Source organism: Lonchura striata, chromosome 6 (genome assembly GCF_046129695.1).
Source record: "Lonchura striata isolate bLonStr1 chromosome 6, bLonStr1.mat, whole genome shotgun sequence".
Lineage (NCBI taxonomy): Eukaryota > Metazoa > Chordata > Aves > Passeriformes > Estrildidae > Lonchura > Lonchura striata.
This window is the reverse complement of record NC_134608.1, coordinates 58,342,682-58,354,455: the sequence shown is the minus strand read 5'-3', so window position 1 is coordinate 58,354,455 and position 11,774 is coordinate 58,342,682. Positions and strand designations below refer to the sequence as shown.

At 41.0% G+C, this 11,774-nt stretch overlaps 1 non-coding gene across 1 annotated transcript; it reads right to left on the bottom strand.

Moving 5' to 3' along the window:
• Nucleotides 1-3,166: 3,166 nt before the first annotated feature.
• Nucleotides 3,167-6,668, bottom strand: LOC110469123 (uncharacterized). Its single transcript, XR_013340113.1, has 3 exons — nucleotides 6,572-6,668; nucleotides 4,653-4,745; nucleotides 3,167-3,265 (listed from the first exon to the last, which is right to left on the bottom strand). It is a non-coding gene; the product is annotated as an uncharacterized LOC110469123 (transcript).
• Between the last annotated feature and the right edge of the window lie 5,106 nt (nucleotides 6,669-11,774).

Here is an 11,774-nt window from a genome sequence, read left to right as displayed (position 1 = left end):
ACTTTAAAAACTCTGTATCTCTAATAAAAGACTGTGTATTGTAGGTTGATTGAGGTAAGCAAAGATAATGCACTTTGCAAAAAAAAAAAATTCATTTTCATAAAATCCACAAAAAGATGAAACAAAAGTAGCCCTTGTTTTGCCTCCTCCTCCATCCCACAGAATGCCCCCTAAGTGCTCCCACTGGCATTTTTTCCCTGAGCTTTTCAAATGTTTGTTACTAGCAATGTTAATACTTATTTACGTCTGATGGAGTGCTTGATGCCTTCCAAGAACAGAACAAACCAAAGAAGCATTTTGGATGATGCATTTTGACAGATCTTTTTTATAGGCCAGAGGGAAAACAGTTTGTGAGTTTGTTTTGTGAGCCATGTTGGCTTTTCTCTACAGCTTTGCTAAAGCAAACCTTTCCTCCTGCTTTACCCGAGTCTACTCTAACTGAGATCCATTTGTAAGTCAGACATTCTTCTAATTACATCATAGGTATTTCTATTTACATCATTTTTGAGGGAATTGTATAGGCTGTGAAGGAGTATTTACTGAACACTCTTCTCAAAACCTGAACCTTCTCTTCTCCAGACTGATGCTTCACTGTCACTTCTTACAGTCATCACACAGTAATGGGATCCTGGCCAGTTTGCACCTTTTTAGGTACAGTTAAACCTCATATTCCTTATTTCTACAGGCTTGCAACTGATTTCTTTCGACTCTTTTGAAAATTCTGAGACACCTCGGATGTGTTTTTTGTGAAATCAAAAATTAGCTACAACATGTGCAGATATTTATTCACTTTCCAAAGCATGGAGACATTTCCTAATGTTCTCTCAATGTAGGTTTTCTTCTTTACCATCATTGTTCATGACTTGTTTAGTCAACTGAGACCTTATGCTAATTTCAGTGGAAAACATGTTTTGAGATTTTTATTTCTGTATTTTCTTGTAGGCAGAAGCTCACCATAAGCCTTCACAAATGTCAGTGGAAAACAAAGCAACGGTACATCAATGATTTATTATTTGGTATTTTGAAGCAGAATAAAGGAAATAACGAGCATGAAAAATTATTCATAGGACTGATATTATTTCTTCTCATTTTTTGGGAGTGTTTTTTGGGAGTTTGTGGTTTTTTTTCCTAATGCATGAATTATTGTCACTACAATTACGAGATCATCAAAACCTCATTTTGCTCATCAGTCTTCATGGCAGTTGTTTCGCACCCACGCATGTTCTCTTCTAATTCAGTTGAGGAGCTAATGAATAACTCCCCCTAACAAAGAGGCCATTCATCCCAGGCTTACAGAATTATTAGAGGAGAATTGCGTAAATGTCACTGAAAACTGGTGTTTGCAGGCCTGCCTCTAAATCTGGTTATTCACAACCTTTGTAGCTCAATATTATTGCTGAACTGTGATCGTTTTCTAATTACCTTAATAATACCTATTAAATCACTTGAATTGCATAAGCGCAGACCTGCTTAAATACAACTTAACCTAATAAACACTGGTCATTCATTAAAAAATAATGCTCATTATTTTTAGGAAGCTTGAACAGAATATTAAACTCACCAAATCCTGCATCATTACACATATGTTATTATGAGCAACAAAGCACTCACATTTTGTCTGGGAAGCTCATGGTTTTGTGCTTTTGCACCAGAAGAGTTATTGAGAGACAGTAACATCCTACGTTTCAGTATCTGCCCTATTTGTAACGGGCCACCTACACACAAACAATCAACAGGGAGAAAAAAAACAGTACTTTCACCTTAATGAGGGCAATCCAATTACCAGGGATGGTAAGAGAATGAGAAGCATCGATCTCTTGGCAGGCAGCCTTCCTTAGCAAATGCGATTGTCAAAACAGCAACAACAAGAAGTGGCTCTAGGCCATTTATCCTGGTATTCCGTGTCTATCCCAAGAGCTAGAAGCTTCTCATCCCTCTATATTTACAAAAAACAACCACCTTTATTCAAATCAGAAGAAAAAATCTAACTCTCTAAATTCTAACAGCCTTTTTAGCAGACTTCCTCACAGGTAGTAAGGGGGGTGCTGTTTGATAAAGGATTATGATTTCATTTAAGAAAAATAGATGATAAATTTTTAAATAAAATTTGGACTAGACTAAGACGATCAATTCTAGGAAATCAGTTAATAAATACAAAAGGTTGGGTGAATGCCCTCTTGGTGAACTGATTAGTGCAGTGTCAGGATAGGGGTGAAAGCTGCTATGAAGTACAGCATTAAATAGGCCAGCGTGGAGGGGTTGGACTGGATTGCCTGGTTAAGACAACAACAAGATCAGGTGCCAAAACATATCTGGGTTTTCCATGTTGTGCAACTGCCTATCAGGAAAACACGAGGGTCACTTTTCTGAAGTGGAGGTAAATAAAGACACATTTGCATTCAGTCTGTCAGTCCCTTCAGCACAGACCCACAGCCCCCTCTGAAGTCCCTTATGGGCATGGTTGACACGCCCAGCCCCATTCTGAGCCTGGCAGGAGCGCCCGGGGGCCCTGAACCTCTGCTTCACCCCGTGTGTGCTGGGGAGCAGTGCCAGGGGCAGGATCCCACAGCCCTGGGTGCTTGGGAGTGTTGGCTCAGGTGAGGGAAACCTTGCTTCTAGCTGGGGCCAGGGGACACCCCTGTCATTGCCTGCCCCTGGGGGAAAAGCTGGGCTCTGTGTGTGTGCCTGCAGGCTGCTGTTGCTATAGCATGGCCACTGGCTCTAATCATATTAATGGCATTTCACACTCCAGGAAAGTCATTAAAGACTCCGTTACTAGGCATGGGCTGCTGCTGGCTTGGTAACTGAGATACAGCTCCTGGAAACCTCACTGGTTCCCTCCACAAGATGAAATTAAGCTCAGGATTTTTAAATTAAAAAAAAAAAAAAAAAAAGGAGAGGGGGGCAGAGTTGGGGTAAATGCAAATTCATGTTCAATAGCATCGTCAATAATTCCAAATCTGTGATAACCAAGAGAAAATTTAAAGCATTTGATGTAAAGGTGCTTGAGCTAACAGAGTTTGAGAAAAAGGTTTATCAATAATTTTTGTCCTTCCAGTTATTGTTCCTTTTCAGACTTTGCACCAAACTATTTCCATGACAACCATTAAACCTTCTGCTTTGGAACAGGTTAAAAATCCCACCACTAAACAAGCAAACTGCTTTGTGTACCTGCTTCTCCTCTTAGTTCTCTCTCCAGTTCGACACCAAAAATCTCCAAAGTTCTTTGTCTTTCCTCCAGTTCTTCCAGCTGGCGCTGGATTGCCTGAAAAAATGTAATGATAGAAAAGCTACAGACAAAAAAATTCCGAGACAAAAGATGGTCTCAGTGCTTAGAGAAACAGCTTGGAAAGGTCTCAGAGGAGTCATGGCTCTTGCCAACTCTTTGAGTGTACCAGGCACCTAAACAATTTAAATGTGCCACTGGGTATCTGTCACAATTTTATGTTAGTATCACAGGCACCAAAATAACCTCAGTTTTTTCTGAGTTTTAGCTCTCCCACTGTAAAAAAGAAATCATAACATTTCTGTGTCTCACAACATGTAAAAAATCAATACTTTCATATTCGGAGACATATTCCGAGATATTACATTAGTAAAGCTCATATAAATAGGGAAGGTTTACAGCTGGAAAGCTCTGCTAGCTATTTGATGGTCCATGGGATTTTGTTTGGTTTGCTTTCATATTTCACCAGCTTTTTACCCAGAAAGAAAAGGGTCTAGTAGATGTGACAATTCAGTGGCACTTCAGGAAGGATTTCTACATCCATTGTCCATTCCCTTTGAAATAAAACTTTTAGAGGTGTGGGGGGGATAAAAAGCATGAAACACCTTAAAAGGTTGAAATGTCAAAGACAGATGCTCAGCAGTTCACATTTCAGGCTGTATTAGGGCATTCCAAGCCAAGCCCTCAGCAACAGCCTAACAATTACGAAAGATGATTCAAAAAGTTTGGACTTCATTGTCTCCACAAAGCATTAAAACAAGAGTAGTCACAAAATATTACCTGGAGATAATTTACAATTCTCAGATAAAAAACTAAGACACAGCTTCTCTTTCCATGTATTAAATATGGTACATCTGAGATCAAATTGTGCAGAAGTGCATTTACAAATCTTAAACTGCAATTGGAAATAATAGCACATCAGTAGAGTCCAGAGCTTTCCTAGCATTTTCTGAATAGCAGGGCCTGTATAAAATGAAGTGACTTTCCATCATTAAGGGAAAAAATGATTCACTTTCGTTGTTGTAGCAAGGAGAGAACAAAAGCCATCACTGTATTTTTGTATCCTCCTGTAATGCACAGAGGTAATGGCTGAGTTTCTTACATTCTACGGAGTTGATGCTATTTCCCCTTTCGTTCCCTCTTCAGTTCCCTTCTCTTATTGCCAGTCACTATTCCCTCTTGCTCTTCATGCACATTTGCAAAATTATGATGGTAATTATGATGATCTGACACGGGTTTGTCCCCCAGAGAGATGCAGGGCCCTGCCACACACACCTTCCTGCTGCTGCTGGCTGGGGGTTTGCAGCACAGAGGGCAGTGAGCCACACTGAGGAGTGAGGGGAGGTGCAGGGCCCGTTTTGGGTACCCCCATCCTCACGAGTCACTCTTGGGAGACAAAGGGGACATCTGCGAGCTACATTTTCACCTGTGCTTTGTGAAGCCTCTTCAGCTCCTCTTGTTTAATCAGCTGCTTTGTCTCCTTCTCCAGCTTCCTTCTCTTTCTGAAAGCCCTTTTTGCCTATAAAAGACACAGAGGGAAAGAAAAAGGCAATCAAAGCATAAATATGCCATTGCAGCTTTCCTCAAAGCTCCCCCAGAAACACACTGAGGTTGGGACTGACCCCTGGGGACAGTCTGACCCCATCCCCTGCCCAGAGCAGGGTGAGCTGCTGCAGGCTGCTGGGGCAAAAGGGAAACAGCCCTGTAGGAACATTTACATGCATTACAAGCTCCTAAGGCAACCCTAAGTGAGCATTGATAAAACATTTCCAAATCACAAAGCTGCCTGTATACAACATCCCACTATACATGGTCATACACAGGCTGGAGAAAACACCAGTTTAAGGAAATTTTACCCATTTCCATTGCTATAGCTATAAAGTGGTAAATTCACATCATGGGATACTACTTGAAGCCCTATGAAACATTCCCTAATGCATTTCTGAGCTGCATTACAGAGATTTTTGCTTTTCCCCAGGGCACTTGTTGCAGCACATGCTGCAGGGCTGGGCAGGGAATCACCTGCCATTTCTCCACCTTCCCTTTGACCCAAGCTGTCCTGAAGTGCTTCAAGGCTGTGGTTAGGGCAGGCATTTTTGAGGAGGCAGGATATATGAGCACCATAGACTGGACAAAATTTAAAAAAATTAACCAACCAGGAAGTCCCTAATTTTTTTCCCACCAAGTTTTGCCAGATACAAATGTTGGCACTGGCAAAATAGCAGCCAGAACTGGCATGAAAAGGGATGGTAGAAGGCAGCTGAAAGGAGCACACCAAGTGGGGAATGTGCATCAGAACTGAATCACTGCTAATGCCCATGTGCAACAGCTGATCCTTCTTCCCATTTCTGGCAGCTTTCTTGGAGCTCTGCCTTCTCCCTGCCTGGTCCTTCCCTCCCCATGACTGCCTAAACTGCTGGGGGCCACTTCTATCCAGTTTGCACCCATGTCTCCCTCCTTTTCTCTATTTTATTTGAACCTTTTTTAATTCACCGTAACATTATTCTACTACAGATTTATCCTGTAACAGGAAAGATGAATGAAGAATCCTGCTATCTCAGCACATCCTGACACAGAGCCACTGGGGACATGTGTTGCCACACATCGCTGTGCTTTGGCTCTTTTTCCATTCAAAGTCCCACTTGGCTTTCATATCTTTCAGTCTTTTTCAGTAGTTTGCTTTCCTTCCTCTTCCCTCCACCCCCCAAAGGCAGCAAATTAAAAGGCCGCCTCATACTATTAATTACATTTGCTGATATTCTGCACAGGAAAGAGATAAACACATTTCTGATGAGCTGTTCAGACAACAAAAGCTGTGTTTCCTCACGTCAGAGCTGGGTGTGGAACGTTCAGGGTGCTGCAGCCCCCTGCCTCCTGCTCCTGCAGTCAGCCCTTTTGGGGTACAGGGCCTAGGGGTGACTTTATCCTAACCAGCACAAGTGTGTGAGCCACAGAATGCTTTTCTGCAGCACTTCTCACATGAGTCTGTATTCCCCCAGAGGAAATCTGCATCTGTTTATTTTTTTCAATAGTTTGCTTGTTGGGCTACATATTAGTGCCACTTAAGAATCAGCTTCAAAGCAGTTTCAGTGAAACATTTCTGTTTGTCAGATTAAGGCCTCCTCTGTCAGCACTGGTATAACCAGGGGAAATTAAAAGTCCAAAGAGGTAAAAGAAATGTTGATGTTCATCTGTCTTAATGCATTTTCTCTCCATGACATGCAACCTCCAACGTTCCACTTCCCACTTCGAGGAATTGCTGCGTGTTTTAGATCAAAATCATATGATGAATTTTAAGTACAACCCAACTAAGGAAATACCTTTCTATTTCCAACTCAAGATTACCTTGTGTGTTAATGAAGGCTTGGATTCAAATTCCTCATCAGAGGATGAAGTAGAATACTCAATGGCTTGTTTTCTGATAGGTAGGTATTCATATCCTAAAACACAATAACAAAACGGTCAATGAAGCAAAAAATTCTGTTCTTTAACTTAAACAGACACTTTGCACCTGCCCTGACTTCTAATCAGCAGCACCTAGACAATTTGGAAATTCAGCTGACAACACTAATTAAATTTTTGATCCTTGTCAAAAACTGTCTGGCTATATATTTTATTATATTTTTTTCTAGGTACTACAAACAAATAAATTAATTCCTTGAGCACCCTGCATGTAGCACGCTGTTCTGAATGCACTCAACATTCATTAAAATGTATATCTGAAGTTAGCCATGTTACCCAAATGATTGTATAAGGCTCACTATACAGTGTAATTGAATGCACAAAGTCTGAGCCAGCTCTTAAACAAATTACCCTTATGTGGCTTGTAGCATCTGGCACCCATTTTTACTACATGACATCTGCTCAGTGTAAAATAGTTGGCGTCAGAATGTCTGGTCATATAAAAAAATCACAAATGTAATCAGAAGCAAATGGACTAAGAGAACAAGGCTTTATCACACGGCCTCATGCAACATAAATATTACATTAATTATGTCTAAACAAATGTCACTTATTTTTCTGCTTTAGGAATATTATCACATCATAGGGCTGTTGATTAAAATGCCGTAAGAAGTCAGGAAAATCTGTACATCACAACAATACACTCCATAAGGAAAACTCAAAGTCTGCCTTTGGAAGAAACATGCTTTCAGAATTATAAATTAAATTACATTTAATTGCAGCAATTTTATCATGCCTGTTTCTCCAGCATCTTGTTTCAACTGGGTGTAAATATTTGAATTTCTTCTTAATTTGTCTAATGTGTAGCTTCATTCTCTTTAATTCAGAAAATAAAACCACTTTTGGAACATCTGTGTCTGTGCTTCAACCTGCTACAGGGTTAATGATTAACAGCTGGGCATCTTGGAAATGTACATTATTTAAAGCTAACAGGGCTAGTTTTTCTTTGTATCTACAAGGCAACAGTTGGCTTTCTAGGTGTATTCAGATTAAAATCTCCTCCCCTTCTCCCAGTGAAGATGTTTCTTCTTTGCCTTGCTCTGGGTCCCAGGACTGAAGTAGGACTTTTGCCTTCAGCCCTAATTTAAACTCAGGATCCATGAAATGTGTCCATCTGAGACAGTAAAGCAATAGAAGCAAATCCAAGTAATTTGAGGCAGAAATTCTGATTTATTTTTTCCATCAATCTCAGTTTTAGAAGCACCCAAGAACTTTAGAAGTCCTTGTGCTGCAAGCTCAGAGGGCTCAGTGGAGCAGACTTGGGTCCTGCCATCCTTTTTGGGATGCAGGTCTTGCTCATCTTTCCAGCCCTTCCCAGGTGTGGGGAGCATCAGCCACTGCTTCTTTTAATGAGGAAACTCCCCACCTTGCTTTTCCCTGTGCAGCCAAAAGTTTGCAGTAACTACCCTGCAGTCAGGCCAGCAGAGAAATCAAATTCCACTGTATGCAGAGGGCAAACCTTGCAGCCGGGCAGGGCTGGAAACATGAGGAGTTACACACTCCCTTTCTTCTCTCAGCTGTTCTGGGAATAAGAGAGAGCTCCCTTGGTCCTCCCCTTTGGTTGATATCAATAATTTAGGAAGCGTTACAAGGTCTGGAGGAGAAGCAGCCTGCTCCAGCACAATAAGACAAAGAAACAACAAGAAACCCCAAACCAACACCCAAAAAACCCCTCAAACCAAACAGGGTGGGATAGACAGAACTTAGCCAACAGCTGTGAGAATTTTGACAAAACAAACATAACAATGTTCAAACTTAGGGACTTTACTGAGTCATTAAAATCTGAAATTTAGAACTGCAATACTGAAGTTAGATGATAATAATTTGCCTCCAAATATGCCAAGCCTTAAAGCTTGACCTGCTGCAGAACTGGTCTCAAAAATGTAGGTTCTTTTCCAAATAGTCACTCAAGTCTTCTTGACTTGGGCTTTCACTTCCCAGGCATCTCATTTCTTCAGATTTGGAGTTATTTATGACATATTTCTTATTTCCCAAATACTCTAGCATCTCCCTCATATCCAAATTAGCATATGTTGTACTAGAGCTTTCCCCCCACCATGGGACAAGACCTCAGATAAAAGTGCAATGCTTTTGAGAACATCTCCCTTATCATGAACATCCAAGGTACTCATTTTCCCAGGAAACCCGAGGTCCTCTGAAAAACAAGGGAGGTGTGACATGAAGAGGCTGGTAAGGTGATCCCTTGTGTTAAATGTGGGAGCACTACTGATTGTCCTGGAGATTCCCAGGGAAAACCCACCACTGGTGTCAATCTGCCTGTCACAGCTCCCTTCCCTTTCTTCCCTGGGGTGTTTTTGTGCCATGTGGTTACTGCAGCCTAAATACACAGAATGTCTTGGAGCAGGAACTGTTTTGATAACACAATGCTGTATTATTCTGTTGGCTTCCTCCCTAGCTGTCCAAGATTGCATATTTTTTGTAAAGTCATGGGATTAATCCTGACCACTTTAAGAGCTTCAGTGTTTTACAAAAGAAAGAGATAAAGTTACACTATCTCCTGGGACACTGGTGTCCAAAATGAGATGGAAGCTAGTAGAAAATGGAAAGAATTGTCAGGAGAAATCCAGAATGACCAGCAGAAAGAGAGGACTTTCCTATTTGGTTTCACATCTCTGCTTCTCCATAGGTTTCTCATGTGGTCTTATGCATGTAATTAATTTTCTGATGCCTGAGCTCCCCTTCTAAAATACAAAATCGGTGCAAAAGCAGTGTCCTTGCTGAGCAGAACACTGCAAACACACAGACTTTCTGGGGCACAACAACGGGAACCTGAAACATTTGCAAGCAATCCCTTCCCAGTCTGAGGGTGCACAGAATCAGCAGAGTCCAGAGCATGTTAAATTTTCTCATCAGCTGAATTGGTTATACTGCTTAAAGTATCTATAATTAACATGGCACTTTGGCAATTTTTGAATTTCAAAAGGTCAAGTAGGCTTAGGAGAGAACAGTTAGCCATCTGATTGAACAATTTTATTGATCAGTTTTGTGGGGGGAGTTTTACTGCAGGTTGGAACACAAAGGAAGCATCAGAGGACAAAGGCCTTAAAGATATTTTTGTAGTAAATCAAAAATCTGGAATAGCACTTAGGAAGTCCAGCATGGTTATTTGTGGACAGTTGAATATTCTACAGGCAAACTTTGGATTTATTTTTTTTTAAACCAGCCTCTGTATGAAAAGTTTGCATGAACCCCCATTAATTCAGTGAGCTTTGTCTAGGTCTCACACAAGTAGTCTGTGCAGCTGGATTCTGCACAGCCCCAAATTTCCAAGTGTCTCTGAGGACGAGCTCTTATGAAACAGAGGAGAAGTGTTAGGCAGAAAGCCTTGAAATCAGGCTGGACACCAGGAACTGGAATGAGCCATATGGAAAGTGGCACTGCAGGTGCAGGTTTGAGCCACAGGCAATCTGCTGCTAAGAATCTTCCTTTTTGTGAAGATTGCTTCTTCATGCTGAGCTTCAGCTGGGGGCTGAGCACATGGCAGGAAGGGACGGGATGACAGAACATATTAAATATCAGAAGCCTTTTCTAAGTATTTGGTTACTCCCCAGGGATTTTCTCTGTGATGAGCTGGCCCAGGTTCATCTCAAGCCCATGGACACCCATGCTCACTCTCTGGATTCACAAGCCACCGAGGGAGAAAACACCAGTGCAATGCAATACCAACCATACCTGCACAGCAAGTTTGACCCCAAACAGGATAGGAAAGCCCTACTGTAAAGAGCAAAGAGGAGTATTAGGAGACTCATTAAATTGGCTTCTGAAAGGGGCTGGGAGTATTTTTTTCCTTAATGAAATTTTTAGTAAATTTCAAGAGAGGAAAAATAATTACAAGAAGTGTGGGCTAAAGCTTGTCATCACTTCATTACTAAAGTTTGTCAAGCCTGGGCCTCTAATAAGTGCCTGTATGAGACAGAAATACCATTTCGGAGAGTCAAACATGATTCAGCTCTTTACTAGTTTTACTATATATAGATTCATTCAAATATGACTGTTTTAAAAACTTCAGAAAGCTACAATGTTGAAACATTGAACAGATTACTGGGCAAATGACTAGATTAGAGCTTCAGTTTCCTTTTTTTTCTAAACAGACTTTGCATGATCTGTATTCAATAACTGTAAAAATTCAATAATTTCTCTTCTGGCTTGCACAGCAGAGGAATGCAACATGTTACACCAACATGTTATTTCGAAATATTTTCAGCATAAATAAAGTATAGCATGATTCAAACTTGCAAGAGCCTTTCCCATTTCGGTATAAGCACAACATACCAATTACTGCAATGCATTTAGTTAAGAGCAAGTCAGGTTGGCTTAGCTGATGGGCAGTGATGAGGTACAGACTCTGAATGAGGTACAGACACATTTAAGAACACAGTGAGATGTGTGAACCAGCAACTCTCTGTGACTTCAGTTCTGTCCTCAACATCTTCTGGCTCAATGGGAATGCCTGGTTTTGTGAGTTGTTGGATAAAGGATGCTCCAAGGATAAATTTAGGAGTGAGATCAGGAGTTATTCTATCAGTTTTGATGAGCTCCAGATCAAGTGGCTTACATACTGTATCTTTCTCACAGTTTGTGGCAGTTCTGAAGCAGAAGGGATGCTAAAGGATCTGGCATCTCCCTGGGAACATTTCAGTGACTTTGCATTCTACATACAGGTTTTATTGCTGAGGCACAGCAGCGATTTTGGGGTTACAGTTTGGGTGGCAATTTCATAAAGCAAGAGACAAACAGGTGTGTTGACAAAATTCAATAGGTTATTTAGTTAAATATCTGAGACTTTCTGCACTGGGAAGATGCACCACAGAGAAAGGTGGGTGCAGCTCTCATGCCTCATATTTCACATCTGAATCTTTGCTGCACTTAATTCTTTCTGAGCTTATGATCACTCAGATTGCTCTTGGTCTGGCATCAATATTTCTTGGACTTGTCTGCAGTTTTAATACTAACTTTGCTTTTGCAGGCAAACAAGAAAATTGATGCCTTTTAATCACTGCCCAGATAGACTCACAATAGGTCAGAGAAGGTCAATAAGGTGCTCTCTCCTCTCAAATTGAACAAC